The sequence below is a fragment of the Pieris rapae genome, chromosome 19, assembly GCF_905147795.1.
Source record: "Pieris rapae chromosome 19, ilPieRapa1.1, whole genome shotgun sequence".
NCBI lineage: Eukaryota > Metazoa > Arthropoda > Insecta > Lepidoptera > Pieridae > Pieris > Pieris rapae.
Genome location: NC_059527.1, coordinates 2,524,870 through 2,547,708, shown reverse-complemented (window position 1 = coordinate 2,547,708; position 22,839 = coordinate 2,524,870). Strand labels below are relative to the sequence as shown.

Here is a 22,839-nt window from a genome sequence, read left to right as displayed (position 1 = left end):
ACTAAACAAGCACATTTATCTCCTTTACACTTTGTTTGACACGAATAACAATCGGCACTACAATTTCGTTGTAAACTTTTTATCTCGTCCATAATTGCTTTAGTCATCGGGCTTACGTTTGAACCAGTCTTAGAATTCAATACTTTCCCCCCATAGTACGTTACTGAAGTACCACATTCGCGAATTTTTTTGAGAATGTCCGGACTAACATATTGGCTCTCACAACAAAAATCTTGGGTAGCAGAATCGCACAGATATTCGTCACTAGAACTGTATATATTGTCTTTTATATTTTTATTTGAATAAGGACTAAGTGTTTCAGCATCGTAATCATTATTTGAGCTCAAATCGCCGCTAGATACTCCACTTGAAAGACTTGCATTATCCCATTTTTTATGACCCAAATTAGTGTCTATGGTTAATTGACGTATAATTTTCTTTCTCCCTACGTTTTTATTCGTCTTTATTTCTTCACTTAAGTTTCGATACGACGTTGAACGCCGCGTCAGTCCAATGTTCTCATCTACCAATGGTGGGTCATGGGTCATTGGACTTTTCATCTTTAATGTATCTTCGAATAGATTCCTCACTTTTTTTACAGTATCAGGATTAGGTAATTCTTCTTCGATAATTTCTTTATTTACCCTAATAGGGTGATAAAAAAAGTGTCTTCTAACTGAATTTTTAGACTTTTCCGCCTGCAATGAACCGTCGCTTTTCTTTAAGTATGAGGCGTGTATTTTACATGTATCTATATTTCTTTCTTTACGAGGAGTCGGTTCTACTTTGGTTCGCACTGGTTCAATTATAACAATATTATTATTGGTCAATAACTCTTGAAAACTATAGTCCTGTAAGTACTGAAGTAAGCCATCAAACTGCGCCTCTTTTTTGTAATTTGCTATCATACTATTTTTAAATAGTTCAGACTTCATTACTTTATAACGAACATGGTCAAAATCATCACAACCTTTCTCGTATCCTTTAGCCTTTATTAAAGTCGCCTGTGTCTTTTCGTTAAGATTATCCTCACTACTTAATTCCACAATTTCGATTTCTGGAGTATTGCGATAAGAGCTTATATCGCTCTTTGTATTATTTTGTTCTGATTTAGGTATTGGGTAAAATTGCTGAGAATTATTGTCTTTTACAATTTTCTCAACTGGTGGTTCATCTATTTCTGAATCACTCTTAACTTTCTCGGTATCATCTTTCCATAGCTGCAACTTTGTTTGACTTATTTTTTTTACACTATCAACAATTTTAACATTTTCCAATGATTGTATTATTTTTCCTACAGAAATTTCTGGTACAATATTGTCATCTTTAACCTGTTCCTTTGTGTCTTCAAAATCATTATTTGCTTCATTACTTGTATGTTCTTCTTTTTCAGGTTTATTGAAGTTGTCTACTGGAGTTTTGTCTATTAATTTAGACCAATAACTTTTGACTGAATTAATTTTTTCCTGGTATTCAATGTCTGTTTTAATAGCGTCATCTAATCTTTCTTTTACTTGGGTCTCACCTTTTACCACTTTTGTGGAAACCATTGTATCATTGTTGTCAATACATTTTATATCTGAATTAGGTTTGTGATCTAGCCTTTCACATGACGTTGATTTTGAATGCATCTGATCTTTTATTTTTGTATTTTTTGAATCAACTACTTGCAGTATTTGTGGGCGAGTCATGGTTTTATTGGTATCAAATTGTCGTGTAAGTGAATAGTTTTTATGATCTTTTATTATAAGTTTTGATGGGGGTTTATTTTTTGACGATAGTGAATTTAAATCACATGTGTCAGATTTAAGTTTTTGCAAGTTTTTCTTTACTACTTTGTTTAATTTTATTGTTATAAATGAATCTCTTAAATGAATATTGTCTGGTTCTTTATTCACTAGCTCACTTTCTTTGATTGTATTTTGTTTATCTTTAGCGCAAACCGGTTTAACTAACCTTTCTTGTTTAGCGCTAAATTCACCCTCTAAATGTTTTGGCGATTTATTGTCTTCTTTTACGTCATTTTGTTGCAAAGGTGGGTCAATTATAAGAGTTTGGTGACCACTTAAAGGTATAATGTCAATATTTGAGTCTTTTGATGATTTAAAAGATTGCACTCTTGATATTAGGGAGTGATTACGCAGCTCTTCGGCAAATGAAGGCTTTGAAAATACCCTTTGTGTATTTTGTAAGCTTTTGACAACAGATTCCGGGCTTGGTATATTTACTGTATCAACAGGATCTCGCTGCCTCAGAGAATAATGTTTTTTTATGTTGGTTTTTCCCTTTGGCCTACCGTTATGAATATTATCGTTAGAATAAGATTTTAATATCTTGACTTCTGGTCTACACGCAGTGTTTGAGGACAGTTTTAAGCTTTCACTTTTCGATATTAACTTAGTATTCCTTATAGTACCTTCGATTTCGTTTATTTCTCTTTCGTTTTGTAGGTTGTCTGTATAGAAGTCATCGGGATTAGAACTTGTTATAGTTATTATTGACTTTAAGTCGTCTTCAAGTTTTGTACAATTTTGTAAGATTTGAGGCTCCGTATACTCAGGCAAATAAATGCTAGTACTGTGAGAATTGTTTTTGTTCAGTGGTGCTGTAAGGGTTTTATTTAATTGCCCGTAGTTTTCACTATTTTTGCAGTTTAGTATTTGTTGAAAATGAGTTTGGGCCACTTCATATGTATTTTCACATGTGTTGTCTTCTGGGTCTTCCTCTCTTAGTTGGGCATCTATTCTTTCAGATTTTCTTAGACATTTACTTATATTAATATCCGGCAATGAATAGTATTGATTTTCTAATAAAGTGGTAACAAATGGTTCTGTTGTAATATTTTTGGATGCAGATGCTTGTTTTTTACTGTATGTATCTGTATCAATATAAGTTCGGCTTACGTAGGTTTCAGTAGAATTGATGTTAATATTATTTTCATGAGTTGGTTTCTCTGTTTTTGAAAATGATTCTTTTCTTATATCCGCGAATGTTTTCTTCTTCTGTACAGTTGTATATATGGGATCGCTATCTGCCCGTTGGCTTTCGGCGTCCACGTTTCGCGATTTCTGCGAAATGTGGTCTTGGTATTGAGAATCACAATACTCATCGATTTTTTCGGCTAAAGAATGAGTCAAGTATTCTAACTTGTGTGATTTATCCGTAGACGACTCTATCGATATAGATATATACGACGTTATGCTATCTGGTGGGCTTGATACGGTGCCGTCGTTTTCTGAAATTATTGATTGGGTCTCTTCATTTTTAACTTCGCTTAACTTTATATAATCAGCGTGATTGTCACTTATTTCGCTTGTTTTACTCTTAACAGATATAATGTCGTACGTAACGTGATCCTCAACGTTGCAATTTTCTATTTCTTTATTACTTTGCGAAGTAGATATTTGTGCTTCAGTTAATAGATTAGGTGTCTTTGAGTTTGCTCTAAACTCAGGACTACTATCGTGTTCATCAGTTGCTATGTAAAGATCTTTACAAGATGGGGAAACCAAAGAACCTTCGGTATCGGGAGATCCTTCTTTATAGCTCTTCCGATGAGCCTCAAAGTTGTAGTGTTTTCTGACGTAATTCGAATCTAAGCTGTCAATTTCGCTTGGATTTCGAGAGTGGCCAATGCTATCTTCAGAAAGATTAATTTGTTTTGTATCTTCAGTTAGGTTTGCCCAGCTACCATTTGCTGATTTAGAACGAATGCTTTCATTACACGGTGAGTTTTCTTTTTGAGAATGGTTATCATTAGCCTTTGGAGGACTAGTTGGCTCTTCCGGCTGTTGTCGATTAATATCAGCGAAACACGATACAGTGCTATCGATATATATCCCTTCTAATACCTCTTCCTTAGTGTGATATTTTGCACGACCAGGTAATCTGAAAACGATAATTAAGAATTAAGCATTACTATATTTTTTATATCCGAATTTGTTGTCTACGAGCAGGATAAAATCAACATTTTAAAATGGTATTTTTTAATTTATGTTATGGAATTGACTGGTTCTCATTTTAGTATGAAACTTAGGTATTTTTGTTTAAACAAACTATGTTGTACTCATAAATTAATTTGTAATGTACCTACCTGTCTTTGAAGCAAGGTTTATCAAATAATCGGGCGCGAGGGATTAGCTGAGATCTTTTATTCTTGCCGTGATTCTGAATTTGGAGATCCGTAAATGTTTCTTCCCTAATGACTGCTAAACTTCTACTGCGACGTAAATTAGAGCCCTCAAGATCTCTATGTTTGCACAATCTGCCGTAGCTTGCGCTAAACTCTGTGTCTGAATTTGATAAACGCTTATGTAAAAACTCCTCGGCCGCTTTTGACCGGGTCAAGTGCTGATAAAACTCGTCTTGAGGTAATTGGACTGGCAACTTATAGTAATCGGCCAATTTACTCTGATACTTTTCCTGTTTTTTATTTTTATCGCTCTCTTTACATTTAGATAACTTTCTTTTCTTTGGCTTTTCGTCGTTCTTTTTCTTCGACTCTAGGGAGTTTCGTGGGCTATCAAATTCAAGAGTTTCTGTGGGATTCTCAAAGTATTGTATGTCAGCGACGGTATTTGCGGCGGATTTGTGTTCGTCCTGACTCGATTTCCTTTCTACAAGTTCTCGAAGACGGCTTCTTGTGGAGCTTGTATGTGAAGTGGCGCTGTCGGGGCGTTTAATAGGATATTCTAAATTGGAAGACGATCTTCTGAAGAGGCTTGTCTTTATCGATCCGAAGTCGCTATCGTCTTGACAAGAAGCCGCTGAGAAATTCTGAGTCCTTATTCGGTCAACGTGATTCTGGCTAGAATACGACGCGACCGAGTCCACCGAGTGTCTGAAATGGAGAACGGCTCTGATTAGATTAAGGTACAACTATTCAAGATAAATTTGTTTGCAAAAGATTGGTCCTAACTAAAGTCGGCTATTATGAAACGAGTTTAGTAAATATTGATAAATATTGTCAATAACTTTTAACATTTTTGTTAAAGTCTGTACTCAACATCATTGGCTTTCGCTTGAGTGTCGACTTTGGCGCTGCGCCAAAGCTTTGTGAGCGACTTTGATATGAACAAGTGTTGTTTATGTATTTAAGCGTTAAATTTGTGCCCGTATTAATAAAAGAACAAGAATTATTATATACGTCAATGTTACAAGATGCGATGTTACTAACGCCCGAACCGAATAATTAATCCACTATCTCAGATAGAAAACAATCTCAGATTGTGGATTGTCACGGTCTGACAATCTCCTATCTGCATCCCGATTACCAAATTCCCATTACCAAACCCTAAGAAGACAATCCTTTTTTGGCGACGGACATAATGTTCTCTTTGTCGTTCCATTTTACCGAGTTTACACTCATAATATTTGTTAATCAATGTAAACTAAATAAGTAAAAGAAATTATGAGTGGAATAGTAGGTATAACTGAAAAATTTAACACCACCGTAGCTACAACTCGGCGTACCCCTATGCACATTATTTTACCCGTCCGAAAAATTAAGATAGGATATTCGCACCGTTGAACTCTCATTTCATACAAAGCTCTATCCACAGATACCGATCCGACCGTGGTTAGTTTGTATCGACAGATGGCCTTTACATGGAACACTTTTAACAAGTTGTTTGTCTTAGATAGTCAAAAATAGATTGAGTTAGATAATTGGGTTCGGGTGTTAGTCTATAGTAATTCGTATGACATTCCTCCAGATACTAATACTCCAAATACCGTATATACAAGGCGCATGATAATTAAACATGTTCTATAGGTATATTAAATGACAATCGATTTAAATTAATGACTTTTGGCACGGGCTGAGCTCATTAATGCTAGTTGACAACTTTCGACCGAGCGTACACATACTTCTATGTTTCAAAGCTTAAAGTTTACATGAAATATAGCGCCCTTCAATATGTTTGAGAGGCCATAAATGCGGCCATGTTTGTATGATATTATTGTTTAATACCATCATATATTGAGGTATTAAGCTGCCTATAACGTTTGCATTTTATGTTATTAGGGGTTATTACTGTTAAAATTTAATAAGAGAATTGTCTTACATTAACTAAGATAAATTTATTTTTTACCTGCGTCTTTTTATATATAACAGGGGGTAAAAGACCCATCTTTTGTTAAGTAATATCACCGCTTATGGACACTTGCCAGAAGGCTCTCAAGTCCATTGTCGGACTTTTAAGAGTTGGTATGCTCTTTTAAAAAATAAAATAAAATACGTTTGTTATGGAACATAACATAGACAAGTATCACTCATTCCACGTCATTAAATTTGAACCTGTTGCATCCCTACTTATCGGCAATGAAGACAGAGCCGAGACAAAAAGGCGGCGTAAAAAACTGTCGATACGCTTTTTAAGAAGCAAATCATCAAACAATACTTATTTTTAAACAAATATAGCAAATTAATTGGAAGTAGCCTGCCCAGCACTAGTCCCAGGCCCTTTTATCAACTAGATAATCGCTAAGTTTATAGTAATCCTTTTTACACAGCTTTTCTTAAATTTATTAAAAGACAGAGATAAAAGAGCCTCTGGATTTTTATTAAATAACTAACTTTTTCTTGAAGGACCCCAATTCGAATTGGTTCAGAATTAACACAGACAGATATGTAGTACATAAACGACGACGCGTGTCAAGCACTGATGGCTGCACCTACGTGTCTAGACAAGAAATATGATTACAGAAACAAATACAGGCTCTCGTCAAGAATAAAGGGCATCTAATGGTGATGAATTTATATTATACCCCTTACCGATTATAATGTATCATTTACTATTTACTTTCAATAAATATTAAAATGATTTTGTTACTGATAAACCTAAGCGCTATATAATCGTATAAAACGGGCGTATAAAATCTCAAATAAAAAAATTAACGGATGTTTATAATCAATCAAGTATGTTTTTTTTAATTTCAAACAGACTTGATTTAAAATGTAGTCGACACGACAATTATAGTACTTATGTTATGCAAATGTTATATTAGTATAAAATAAACCAAAAAACTCAAATAACTCCAACGGAGTTAATACGTCCTTTTAGCCACGAATATTTGAATATTAATAATATATATTTTCCCATTTTAAAACATACTTTACGACAAATCATTCACATCATTGAGCATTGGCGTTTTATAAGCGGGGCTTATAAATTTATGAGAAATGTATGCGCATGAGGGTAAGCGTTTCAATATTTAATAGGTTTGTCACAATGTACGATATGCCTCTCGGAAACAGGAAAGATATTTTAATATTTAATCATTTTGGATATAACTATTGAAATAAAACAGGATAAATGTTTAAAATATAATAATATTACATTATTATTAACATACCGATGACGATACTGTTTAAGTGGTATTCGGACAGGTTAGCTTTGTCAGACCTCCTAACCCCAAATAAAAGTACCCAGTCCTGCCAAAGTAGACACCTAATTACCTAGCGGTAAAAAATATACTTTACGCGTGTTCATACCTTTTTTGTATTCGAGGTGGAGATGCATTTGCGGATCTCCTGCCATAAAAAGTTGCAGGGGTATGTGGGACTCGACCCACACCAAAATCTTTGGTATTCAGAGACTGGGTGAACAATACCCACTAAAAACACCTCGACAAGTTCATACAAAGCCGTGTTACAGAGGCTTTGAGGTCGCTCTCGCATTCTACGGTCTACCGCGTGTGTTCATACATGGCAATACATTAAAAAAATATAAAAAATCAATGATGAGATTAAAAAGGTATAGATTATAAATTTTGGCATCGTTCTAAAGTCTGTTACTATCTAATAAAACTACTGGCTGATGTTAGATGTCTGACCAGTGAAATTGTTAAAATTATTTTTGTACTAGAGTCACATCGTAAACACGACAGCGTTCAAGGTGATGCAAGGTTATTTTTCCGCTGATCTGAAATAACTCGATGACAATGACCTTCTACAAATTACATAAAAATATATTTAACATATAATAGGTTTAAACACTAAATTTTTGTAGGTAAGTATCTAAAAAAACTAACATCTATTACCGACAATTAGCAACTCATTTGCTTGGAACTATATTCTATGCCTGTCGATTATGAGTGTTTATTTTTAGTGTTAATTTTTTAGTTCTTCGCATTTTTAATATACTAGTATAAGTAATTACAGGAATAAGGCTTTATTATTATTATTATATAATTCATGGTGGTCAGAGCAACTGATGGCATCTGAGGTGATTATTATTATTATTATTATTATTATTCTATTTATTCTCGTGTTATTTACATTTATTAATTAAATTAGATCTTAATATTATATTTTGACAAATTAACTAACTTTTCATGAAATCACACAGTTATACAGAAAGATGTGAATAAAATATGTAGGAAGAACTGAGTGAAAAATAACTAAGATGTAGCGTATCGTTTTTTCGTCATATATTTTGTTTAAGTTTCTTTAGAATGTAATAAATAAATGTATTTTATAATCAAATCAAAATAAACCAATGTACAATTTTCGTGTGTTAAAAAACAGCGGCGGTACCCACTCACATGAGTATAGTGTAAATTGTGTAGGTATTATTTACAAAGTGTAACCGATTTATTCATAACTCCTTTAAAGAAAAACACTTTTTTAACGGATTATAGATATGTATTATTATATTTAAACTTATAATTATTTTTACATAATTTTAAATTTAAACCGACGTTTCGCGTGCTTTACAGCGTGCGTGGTCACGGTGACTGAAGACAAAGGTGTTAAATGTCAAAAAGTATTACAGCTGCAGAAAATGTTGTGTTATCTGTATTTATTTCCCCGGAGTTGGTATCGACTCCGGGGAATAATAAATATAATAATACATATCTATAATCCGTTAAAAAAGTGTTTTTCTTTAAATGTGTAAAAGTTATGTAAATAAAAGACAATACTATTCATAACTCCTATAAAGTTACGTTTAAGTTAGTATATTACAAGAAAAATATGCTTGAAACAGCAACTGTTAAAATATATCAACATAAGTTTTGTTTTTAAATATAGTTTGACCTGAATCTGTTCCTATTTTAAATTGCGTGGAGCTTGTACAACTAATTAACTAAATTTAGCGAAGTATTTCTTAAAAATAATGTAAAATATATTTTTGTTCAGTATTCGGGATGCGGCTATCAAAGTAAATTCATCTTCAACGAAGTCAATAATTTTATATTTTTCATTTCATTCATCGTTTTAACGCCCAAACCCAATAACTTATCTCAATCCATACTTGTTTAACTGAGATAGACACCTACATCCAAATCTTTTATTGATAAAAGTGTGCCAATAACCAATCGTCGGATTTGAATAGCCATCTGTCGATAAGAGCTATCCATGGTACCTAAGTCGGATCGGTGTATGCGGATAGACCTTTGTATAAAAATGACATTTCAACTGTGCCAATATCCTATCAATGGCATAGAAGACTACATATGGTCAAATATTTAAATCTTAACTCTTCAATGAACTACGCATGTATTAAAATAGCAGAAATAAACAGTCAGGTCTATTAAAAACGAAACGCGCAAAGATCGTCGGTTTAAACATTGCCTGTAATTTATTGTCAGTGTTTAAAAATAGGTTTTATTTTTGAACTAACTTTATTATCTTTGATCCCGTTGGTTCGTAGGCCTATTAAAACGGATATTCGAAATTTGAATGTTTCGTAACTTTCTAACTACGAGAGACAATACGCATAAGCGCGATGAAACCTAGTAATAGTGTTTGCGGTTAACCACATGTGTGAAGATTTATTGGTAAGTCAATTTATACCTGAGAATAAAGTAGCTGCCATACAACCTACCTAGAATTAGAAGATTTGTGTAAATAATAAGTGATACCTGTCAATCTTCTTTTCTCCCCTGTCCTACCTCTTGTCTTTTTTGCTGATGTATATATGATGATTGTAGGGATGCCTACAAGTTAAAATTTAATGACGTGGAATAAGTGATCCTATCTATCTTATATTCCATAATAACCGTATTTTATTTTTATTTTACTTATTTTCCATAATAAACGTATTTTATTTAAAAAAAAATCTAAAACCAAGAACTTGCAAATAACGAATTTTCGTTTAAAAACATTAGAACTAAAAAGGGTAATTTCTTTCATATTTAATCTAGTTTTAAGTGAGTTGTACTGTGTTTAAAATAAATAAAAATATTTGAATTTTTATGGACCATTTTCGCGAAAAATGCAATGCGCGTGCCACCTGACTCACTGCGGTATCAACAGAATTAGCATATTCACACAGTATATTTAAATTGGCAGATATCCTCTTTTTTGTTTAAAAAAATATTAAATATTGCGTGTAATTTTTTGTTAGAATGTTCTATTTATATAATAAAATCGAATGGAATAATATTTTTTATTTTTTCCTCAGAGAGAAGGATTTTATCTAGAGAAGAAAGGAGTAAATATTTACAAAATAAAATATTTAGTAGGTACTTTGTTTTTTTTTATTTCAAGCGAACAATCTTATGTTTCATTGTTGGTATGAAGTTAAGCTAAGCTTAGTACAAATCTATTTATTATGGCGAAATGAAGTTCGTAGGGGGAGCTATTAATGTAAATATTATGACACGGACATATATGTTTTGAAAAGTCGCAAAGTACAATGACAATTCATTGATGTATGGAAAAAGACGTAGACGTCATGTAAGCCCATATTGGGGAATGGAAGAGACACATTTGATTGATCATTTTTCCAATAGTCTACCTGCGGATTTATTTCCGACAATTCTTTAAGGCTTCAGTAGTCAGGGATGTTTTACAAAATGAAGAATTGAGATACTAATTTATTCTCAACGGTTATGTGATCTGCATAATAATTGTGTTATTTCTTGTATGTTACAAGTTATATTACTAAATTAAAACGACATCACCCGCAAAGACACATCTTTATTAAAAATAATAATTCACATTTATTATTTTTAATAAAGATGTGTCTTTGCGGGTGATGTCGTTTTAATTTAGTAATATAAACTTAGATAGATAGATAGTAAACTCCAGTGGGGCCAACACATAGAAGGTCTTTCGAATAGGCTAAGTTCTGCAGCGTTCGCAGTGAAAAAGATACGCGATCTTACGGATGAGAACACAGCAAAGCTCGTTTATTTCAGCTATTTTCATAGTATCATGTCATATGGTGTTATTTTGTGGGGTAATGCCGCTGACATTAGTTCGATATTTGTAGTGCAAAAACGGGCTATAAGAGCGATCTGTGGGTTGTCCCCACGGGAGTCAGTCCGAAATAAGTTTAAGGAATTAAATATTTTAACTTTGGCAAGTCAATACATTTATGAGAATATTTTGTATGTGCGGAAAAATATAGATATCTTTAAAAAGAATAGTAGCTTCCATAATTATAGTACTCGTAATAAAGACAAAATTAGTGCACCAACCACAAGGCTGCATAAAACGAGTAATTCTTTCCAAGGCAATTGCATACGTTTTTTCAACAAAATCCCTAGTGAGATACAAATATTGTCAATAAATAAATTTAAATCGTACACTAAAGTAAAACTGCTTGCTAAGGCCTATTATAATATAAATGAATACTTAAACGATCATAGTGCTTGGATATGAATTGCTTCAGTATAAATAGGTAACGCGACAGAATCTCTCGGCTGCATTTTCAGACTATGGGGCGATCGTCGACATCTACGACTTTTTTAAATGTAAAGTGGGAACAAACCGTGATTCATGTGGTATCAAATTATTTCAGTATAATTAGTATTATTACTATTTTCTTGTGTAGCCAAGTGCACATTTCAAGGATCGTCATGCTCACTCAAATGTCATTGCTTGTGGCGGCGTCCATGCGTCGGGTTGTCTCTCTCCCTAAAATATGGCGAGGGGGCCAATGGCTGGCCATGCGTCATACTCGTGAACGGGTGCTACTTGTGGTGACTGGTCGTACTTGAATTCGTGTTTGCGGTGATATTAGTTGTTTATACTACGTCTTTGCGTGTTGTTCTCACGAGTACGTAAGTGCGTGCTCCTATTTCACCATGCCTCCTGCTGATAGAGGACAAATCTTTGTTTTTAATTTTTTTAATTTTTTATTTTTTATTCTTTATTACTCAATATGTCATATGGAACATGGTGTAGTGGTTGCAGCTCCTTACAAGCATTGTGTAAAAAAAAAAATTGGCGATTAAAAAGAGTGGCGGAGAGTTTATTGCCAGTTCTTCTCTTCCGTTCTACGCCCTTGATTTGAGAACTGGCAGTAAATGTAAAATTAAATTCATTTAATATTTCTTTTTTTGACGTTCATAAGTGTACATTGTTACCTACATGAATAAATAAATTTTGAATTTTGAATTTTGAATTTTTGTCGTTTTAATTTAGTAATACGCGTTCACGGCTGTGCGAAACTTTTTCTAATATTTCAATCTGACAAAGTAAAAATGAAAGCGACGTAATGACCAATGATGAGGCGATAATTTAATGAAATATTGTCTGCGTGTACGTGATTCCATCGGAATTGCATTTGCGGTCTTCTTTAATAGTAGTATTATGTATTCTGTGCCGTGACAGTCCAGTTATCATCTGTGCTCGCGGACTTTTCAATATATCGCGTATAAGCGTTTTGTATGCCAATTGCCAAAATAACCGTTTTGAATCGAGACGTCTGGGGTTTTGATGGTCAAGATACCTATATCTGATGTATCGTAACAACAAGGATATAATATATAATAATAACTTTAATGAGATAAGAATAAGTTTGTCTTCTATATAGTAAAATTTGCTTTAGAAGGAAAATCCATGGTAGGCCGCTGCGTGGTGACTTTATTCGATTTATTCGATTCGATTTAAAAATATAATTTTATTAAGATTATTTCTTTATAAAAATATAAATACCTGTTATACCTACTTCCCAACAAACACATATTTCAAAGCAACATACTACAACCACTTCGACGAATTATATTTGAATTTCATCCTAATATTGCTAGCACAAGCGATTAACGAGGTAATTAAGGAGAAATAAGGCTGTATTTTAAATAGAATTTTGCCATAGATTTATCTAACTTGTACAAATGTAGGAAGCATTGGAAAGTATATAATAATATAGAATGGCTCGTCATATGATAAGTGATATTGTATTTTATGAAATATAGAAAAATAAATATCTTAAAACTTAAATAGTCAACTCGAAAATAATTCTAATTATTTCGTTTGTAAAAGAACAAAGCATTTTTGTTTATAAAGTAAAAAATCAGGCGAATTAAGAACGGATACAGTTTGAACCTTTTTAAGAAGTCTGGATTCATTTGACCATAACTTCATAAATTCATATTATTACGACCCGTTGAAACGCCGTCTAATATTTTAATGAGCGTGTTACAATGTTAATCTGTATTTTTCTATATTATGAATTTAATTAATTCGGTTCGCACCATCAATGTCCCTTATGTTAAAAGCGTGTTAATTAAGCATTACTATGATCTTCACTCTTCCCCGCATACATCAGATAATCCGGTCGTATTGAGTTAGGCTAATTGACAAAATACAGGAGCGTTGTAGATTAATGATCGTGTTTGAAGTGGACATTATGCGAGGATTTATTGCTTGGTCAATATCACCTGGACTGTGTGAATATGTAGATCAATCGATGGTTAACTAGCAATTAGCTTCAAGCTACGTGAAAAATATATATCCAATCTATTAGTATGGCATTAGTTGAGTTTAAGAAGTCGACAGTAAGAAGAAAAATGATTAGTCAAACACGTGATGTTTGTTTAGCTTATAAGCCTCACTATACATAAGAAACCACTGAGAATAGTAAACAATAAAAATACATGTGAATAGAAATGTTGACTTGTGTCTCTGAAGTGTTTTGGAATTGTATTCCTTTATGCTTTTTAGCTTGGATTGGATTTCAAGGCCACCATATATAAGTTTATCCTTTAAAAAGGGATTAAAAGCATAATATTGAAACAAAAGCTTTATTTTATACACAATTAGCGGAGATACAAGCAAGCGATTTCCTTTAAGAAAAATGAAAGTCGTATAAAAATTGTATTGTGTAAAATATATGAAACTCAATACTTCACAAATGTGTGTAGTGTTTGACTACTATAAATACATATTGCTTATTTATTAATCTTTTAAATTAATATATAATAGTTTTTAGGATTAAGAGACACTTAAAATTCAACACTACCCTCCTCTTTAGTAAATAATTTAAAATTACATGTGCTCGTTTAGAACTCAGATAAGATACATAACGAAATGTTTACTTAGCAATCGGGCGTACTTGTTAAATATTATGATTTGCGCTTTACAGAAAATATATGGCTGTGTATTTTCTAATATCCAGAGTTGAAATGGGTAGGAATTGTAGTTGTACGCAATTTTTAACTAGCGATTTTGAGATGTGTAATTTTAAGGGTTAAATTTATGGTTGAGCGATTAGCTTGTTTTACATTTTTTAGCTTTTCATTAAGTAAATTCGATTGCGTTGTTCAAACGCATTAACGTCGGGTAATATTTTTTTCACCAGTACGGCAGTAAAGATTTTTATAAGAACAAAATTGAGTTGTGTTACAATGTTCATATTTGGTTATTGTATATATATTATATAACCAATACCGATTTCTTATTATTCAATAAGAAACCAATACCGTTTTCTTATTGAATAATAAGAAATCGGTATTGGTTTTATAGGAAAGCCCCGATGTCCAAGCTTCCTGTGGGGCATGTGAATAAGAATCTTTATTGCTATTACAATACACTATTTCAATACTGCAGTATTGCAGTTTATTTGTAATTTTAGATATTGTACAATACAGTACAATAACTAAAATTACAAGTAAACTAGTACGAGGATGGGACCTCTGATACTGTAAAGAATGCGTACATATAAATATAAATTAATTAAATCAGCACTTTTATAATCAAATCAGAATCAAAATTATTTTATTCAGTTTAAATGCGTCTTAGGGCATGCTTATGAATGTCAAGATTGTTTACAAAATTCGCGAAAGAGCAGGTCTGTTAGGGATAGTTTTTTTCTTGATTGACAAGATTTAATTTTAACCACAACAGACTTAATCTTTATATTTAATTACAGCATTAAACCGTAAAAATTGATCGCCCGCATCAATGAACTCGAAGTGATTGTCGCTTAAATTAACAACGGTGTTAAGGTTGAAGTGTGAAGGTTAAGAGTTTCTATAAATTGCCAAAATATCTTGGCATAGGAATTTTCTGGATTGTTCTAGAATAATGCTAGTAATGTTCGAAAATCTGTTTAATTGGCTTAAATTAATAGAACCAATATCAATCAAATTTGCACACCGTGTGCAGTTTGATCTAACTTAAAAGATAGGATAGCTAACATCTCAATTTATACCCGTAATATTATTTCATTGCAAATATTTGTTTATTATTTGACACAATCTAACAGATGGCGCTGTGTTAAAAGTAACGTTTAACATAAGTTATGCTTCCGTTTCCCTTGAATAGCTTACTACTATGTAATATAACAAAAACCTTAGCCACAGCAACGCTTGGCCGAGTCTGCTAGTCTAATCATAAATTTATGTACATGCAAATTCTTTAGCTAAGTGAAATATAAAGAATCTTTAAACGATTAAATGTCAAGATCACGTTTGTAAATAAATTACACGTATATTTTGCGAAAGCGTGATCTATACAAGGTTATACGTAATTGGTTAAAGGTACTGTTAATTATCACATCGTAAACCGAGTTACTTTTTGCTATGCAAAGGATGTTTTTTGAAGCTTGCTTAAAGTTCAAATGTAAAATGTTGATCGAAAAGTACTAACAAGTTTTGACGGTACGGAAAAACTAATGATTGTGCAGACTACAACTATTACCACAGAATGAGTAAAACCAAATTTAAAAGACTAAAAATTTGTTGAGCTTGTATCATCCGTTCAAAGGCTTTATTAAAATTTGTATAACTTACTTTAAAGTTGAATTATAAATAATAACAATTGTTTAATTGCTTCTGGTTATTCATTTTATTTTCCCACATATCCTATAAAATGGTCACAAGCAATCATTTTATAGTTTAAACGAAATCTTTATCAGAACAAAAAATATCCTTATTGAATTAAACTTATAATCCTAACAATTTAATATAAAAGTTATCACAATTCACATATAATTTATATAAACTTTCTCCAGCAACAACAGTCTTATTAAATACGCTTTTTTGTCGTATATATACTGTCGTGTATATAAATTATTGTCATACGGATTAAGCCACCTAGTTTACTATTTTCGTGACTATATGCAAGTGTACTATTACCTAATAACATTTCATCGCCGGCTGCATACGATAAACTGCCTATTTTACGCAAGTGCAAGCATGCCCTATCTCAATTAGCGCTGATTACAAATGTTTCTATTACTAAGCATAGAAATAGGTCGATGTAGTATTAGGATATGATTTTTGGAACATAGTTTCTGGTATTGGCAGAAGGATTATTTAAAAATGGGTCAGGTTATGTTATGCATACATTTATTTAAATGTTTAGTAGCATTTAACATTCTGTACTTTATATCTAAATTTTACCAAGCTGTATGAAGAATATATAAATATTTTTATTAATCAGTGTAATGTTTCGAGCGTTTTCTCCTATCTTGTGTATGTTGATATATAATCTAAATATTTGCTGGGTATCATCTCGGTCTCGTCTAGCCATGGAGAATTTATCGATCACTGTATGACCTAAGTCTGTCAAAAACAAATTGGTGCTTACATACAGGAGTCATATTTTGCGTTCTCGATTCTGAATCTTAACCTAAGCCATTTAGTTTAGTCTACGAACTTACTGTATGTAAGCACTTTCGTATTCGTTATGTTAATATATCATACATTAATTTTCATGGCAATCTGATTTTCATACAGCGTAGATATAATTTAATTCACAAGCTATGAAAGGGCTTTGTTGTGAATATTAAACGATATTATCGCTTTCGCTAATGTCATTGAACTCTTGATTTTCAGTTGTAATTAAATGTAGTTTTGTGATCGTGAAGGTTGCTCTTATCGGAACGGGGTATTGTTAAGGTCATCATAGCTAGCACGAAAGCCGTTGATGCTATTGGTACTTTGATGTGACCAACTGTTGCTAGTAACTAGTGTATGTTCATGATCATGCTGCTGCTCATTCAGGTACTAAAGTTATTAACCTTATGTAACTGCCAGTAGGTACTGTTTTGAACTTCAAAAGTCCAATTGAGAAACTTATTTAGATTGTTATTTATTTATGTAATCTAAAATACTAAAAGTATTAAAGTATACGATTTTACTTGTTTTGGCAAAACACTAGAATAGGCAAGATTTATCTAACAACGAGGACTGATTCTATATAGTCATAAAAAAAATTATTTTATCAAACTGATATTGCGGTATTATGGCATAATCAAGTGAAATTAACTAATTGAAATAGTGAAATATATTATCTATCTGGTAAATTTCCACGATCTCAGAGAGCGTCTCCATCTAATAGCCTTGTGTTAGACGAAGAAATGAAGCGTAAACTGTTGAGAAATTGCCGATAATGCACTGTTTGATCTAAATACCCGTTCACTGTTTCGCAGTCTATAGTATTTATGAAGCCATTTATGTTTCTTCATATTGACTAATGTAAACAAATATTTTCTTGTTTCTCCATATACAAGTTTTTAGATTTTAGCAAAAATCTAACACGTGGGAAATTATTTATACGAAAAATGGTAGGCTGAGTCGTTTGTCCATTAAATGAGACATTAAAATAATAAATTAAATAAATTGTATAATAATATAAATATTGCCTTAAGATAGAAGAATTATATAAAGAATTATCCTTGGCTACACAGTTAATATAAACCACGGAAGTTTTTATTAATATTTTACAACACAAGATATCATTTGTTTTAAATTACATTTTGTCACATGAGCTCAGTTATGTAAAGTGACATAAATACATCTTACATAAACGAAATGTTACAGATAAATGTTGAAAGGTGGTCATTGCACACTTTCACACCGTGCACCGCTTTCGTAATTTGACTGGATAAGTGCTATATCCGATTACAAATGAATATTTTAATTAGACATATGAAATCTTAAGTATTGATGGGATGTTGAAATTAACAGATCTTTGCAAATGGATCATGAGTCACTAAACTATTTGCGTTCTCTCCGTGTCTTTCAGTGGACATTTCAACGGGTTTGTAATAAAATGGTTAAATTTTTGAAAATACTAATTTTTCAATCATTTCGTAATATGGATTAGTATTATTAATTATGGCTGGTGTTTTGTATAATAAAGGCTAACATTTTCAAATTACAATTTAAAGGTTTTTTGAATTCAGAAAAACCATTTTCTAGTTTTATTTATTTGCAACAAAACACAACTAAACTCAACATAGAGCCAAATATAGAATACCTTATCTAGTCTGTTTCGGTGGACCAAATTTTATAGTCTTTAAATTCAGAGGTTTTTTTGGATGACTAGCGATCTTTATAGAAGTTCTCCAGATTAATGTAAAATTATTGGTTGTTGCTGGACTGGTTAACGCAGGAATTAATTAAGTACATGTGTGTGTACATTAATGTTCTGTCTTATACATAACACACTACAGAAATTCTGTGTCCGACGAGGTTATTATCAGATTTGGCGCAGAACTGCCAGTTTTACGCGTGTCCCGCTAAGCGATTCTGAAGGATATTTCTTTACTTTTTTGTTAAGACAAAGCTTCACGCTCCTCATTAGCCGGTAAACATTCGTTACGATAATTAGCGTAAAAATATACCTTCACTGTTTAAATAATATGACATCTGACTCGTATAAAAGTATTAATGACAGCATTTGCAATTAACCAAACAAGGTAAAGTCATGAAATTATGCTAATTAGTTGTGAAAATGTCTGCCAATTAACGTAATAGGTTTTGGATTACGAAGCGCTTTAGGATTTAGTGTTGGGATTTTGGCGTACGAACCGTAGTTCCTGTCGCTTTGTTCTTACATTGATTTGTTTTGAGATAAGCTAGCGTGTAGCAAATTAAATGACAAAGCAAACTGGTGGGAAATTCCCTAATGAAGTTTGGTAGAATTTAGGCCTTCTATAAAAATTAACGATTTATTTATATTAATAATAATAGTGAAATTAGATATGTCGATGTTGTTATTTACATTATAATAATTGACATCAACATAGGTACATTTGGACCATAATTGGAAAAAGTTGTAATAATAGATTATCTAGACTTGAGTGGATGGTTGATATAACGTTGTACCGGAGTTTTATAGCTCTTGTTTATTTTGACGACACGTTCGTAGTTTATGTTATAACGCTGATAAGTGATATGCTATCATGAATCCTTAATGATGTCACGCAGGTTTTAATTTTCACTGCTATGAGAGCTCTATATCTCCGTGCCTTTTAACGTTAAAAGTTAATTGTGTAGTTTTTTGTTTTTGGTTTAAGCGGTGTCGGAAGTATTTATGCTTTAATTATCTCTATGGCTCAGTTGAATAAAAATAAATAAATAATTCTGAATCTGTTTCATAATCATTATTAAATCTAATAGGCAAGTAGGTGATCAACCTCCAGTGCCTGAAAAAAGATGTTTTCCTTCACCGTTTGAGCGGATGTTAAATGCGCACATGGAAATAAAGTCCATTGGTGCACAGCTGGGGATCGAACCTACGACCTCTGGGATAAGAGTCGCACACTGAAACACTAGGCCAACACTGCTCTCAGTTGATTAAGACCTGGCTTATTCTTAAACATGAATTTGAAGATTAGGCAACGAGGCAACATCAGAAGAAGAGGCTATTAGTAGAATTTATTGTATCAGTTAATAATTGGAACTTTTATTTATCAAGAAGTAACAAACCTATACAAGTGAATAATAGAAAGAAAAATAAGAAATAAGATAAAGTTAGAGTAATTAATTAATACATTTTTATGGACATAATAATTATATACAAACATTGTCATGTTTGTATATAATTATATACAGAGTGGTAGACAAGAAGACAATACAATATTAAGTAGAAAGAAAAGTAAATGAAATATAATTTTGTAACGAGGATCGCGGAAGGATATTGATTCTTTGAGAAGGTAGGTTGAATATTCTGTGCGTGCGTTCGTATGTTCTATGAGACGTTCATTACTACTATAGAATCTTAAATAATAATAAAATAAATTTTTTACATTAAATTTTGTAACACCACCGCTAATACACACTCAAATTGCCAGAGAGCTTGCAAGTGCGATGCATTGTACTTTACGGATATGTCAACAGACATGTAATATTAAGGACACGTTCATAATCGGCCTTGCCTTCTTGACCTACGCCATCATAAGTTTTATGTATGTAGATTTAAATTATACACGAGTATTGCATTATTTACCTCATGTTTTCTTTAGGGTAATATATTTTAACCTACTTTTAAAGCCGTGAGTACTATAATCGTCTAGTTGGTCACGTACCGGTTCATTAAATGCAATTACTTCGGTGTTGTCACTTTCAAATCTTGAAATGTTTCCGTTTTGAATATGCCTTGGAAAAAATAACTACCCCTTTATTTTAAAAACGAAATCAGTGAGTAGAGTGACGTGAGTAGATAAAATAAAGATAAATGAATATTTACTTAAAACTGTTCTTTGATTTGTTCGTTTCACAATGATATGATAAAAGACTCCATATTACATTTATCTGTCGTCTTCTACTTCTCTCTCTCATCTACTTTATACACATAATACTCTTTTGTTGAACATAAAAACAATGATTCTATTATATAGACGAAGTGATAGATTATTTACTTTTAGATAATGTAAGTAAACTAGCACAACGTATAAGTTGTAACAAATGTTAGTTGTTTATTCTGAATTAAAGGAAAGAAAGTTACCGTCGAAATAATACGGATCTTTATATCCTAATACCACGCGAAGTCTGACAAGAAAGTATCAATGAAGTTTATTGGCAACATTCAACAAGAGGATTGAGTTTGTTGTTTAACTTATTTACAACAAATCAATTAAACAAAACATATATCCAAAGATGGAAAACGTCTTTTTAGACATTTCAAAGGTTCAAATATTTATGAATAAAACTGATTAAATACGAAATACATAATTCGGCTGTGCTGTGTGTGTTGTGAAAGTGTATGATACAGGTGATTTAGCGTTATATAGAATGATATAAAAAGGTAAGTATCGCAGACTTAAAACGTGCGGCACGTGATGATTAATCATTATTTTTATTATCTGTGAAATAATTGGCGAAGACTACAACTCATAAATGCTTACAGTGAACCCACTAATGCAATGGTTCGAGATTCACACAACCACACCCTGAAGAGTTAATAATGCGGTTGCGATGTGGACATACATTTAAATTTAAAACCAAATATTAAATAAGCATGGGAACTGGTGGTAAGCGTAATAATAAGAAATCTTGCGAGCTTATTTCAAATATTAGTACTTCAATACGATGCAGTGTTGTTGTATTTTCTGAATGCTTTTTATAACAAATAAGATTTTTTTTTCTTAAAATAAGATTATATTTTATTTTAAGAAAATGGCCCTTAGAAATAGGCCTTTGAATACATTTATTATTTAATTGTTATTATAGATTATTAAATTATGTGTATGTACAACGCTTCTATCATTTGAAAACTAAGTAAGTAATAATCTCTTTATAAAAGAAAATCAATGAAACTTTCTTATACTTTGTTCTTATGAAGCATTCATTTATTTATAACAACACATACACTAGATATAAAACGTACAGAATTAACGTATGAGAGATTAAAGTAACTAACATTTAAGATACTGACAAAAAAGTGATAAAACGATTATTTAAAATGTATTTCAATAAATAATGTTTTATACTCTTTTTACTTGGAAATGAATATTCATGGCATCATTAAAGTCAGAACGAATTAGTTGCCATTTAATTAAATATAGTTAAATAAACCAGTCCTTTATCGTAATAAATGGTACTTTCTCTATCGGTTCTGTTAAATTTACAGCACCCCGTGTCTTCGGACGTGTTTGGCTTGTAAATTGTAATATACTTGAATGACCTCATATTACCTACAGTACGTAGTCTGAATACAGTATAAAATGTTTGTTCATTGAGCAAGAGGGTACATGTTTTGTGTAATAGTTCATTTGAATTTAAACTAAAGAAAAATGTCAAATGGTAATTATCGTAACATATTTGTTAGGACAATAGCTATTAACTTATTTTTGAATTTAGAATATGCTTAACGTAGTTCACGAGTTTAAGTAGAAAACACTTTCTCGTGGTAAATAAAACCTGCTGAAATTTCGACTTTGACTTTGATTATAACCCCTTCATACTGGAAATGTAATTCCAGATGCTTGGTTCCAGGTACTACTAGTTTGTTATATAAAACTGCTTGGTCTTTTAGAAGGCTTACGTGCTAACAAAGAATTGGAGAAGCCCTTTATATCACACATTATTATTCATGGGGTTTAAAACTGTTAACAGACATTCAATTTTTTTTTTATTATTTATTTATAGTATACATTATCTTAAATAGAAAGAAGTTAGTGATTAGAAAGTCCTAGGATAGTAAAGTTATTAATTCTGAGGTCATGTAAAACTTGTTTACCTGATTCAGCCATATTTCTTACTGTGAGAATAATTTCTAACAATACAGCGACCTTGCGTGTGATTATCGTTGGTTATGTTTTGCGCATCTAACTATTGTTTAAGTATAAGTACGTGATTTTTTTGATTTCCTGTTAGCCAAGGTTAACTTTAAAGTGTGTTTTTACGTGTGGGACATTTTAGTGTTTAGTA

At 32.0% G+C, this 22,839-nt stretch overlaps 1 protein-coding gene across 1 annotated transcript in view; it reads left to right on the top strand.

The window, feature by feature from the left end:
• Nucleotides 1–22,839, top strand: part of LOC110997730 (calcium uniporter protein, mitochondrial) — a 110,420-nt gene that overhangs the window by 2,780 nt on the left and 84,801 nt on the right. The window lies entirely within an intron of this gene.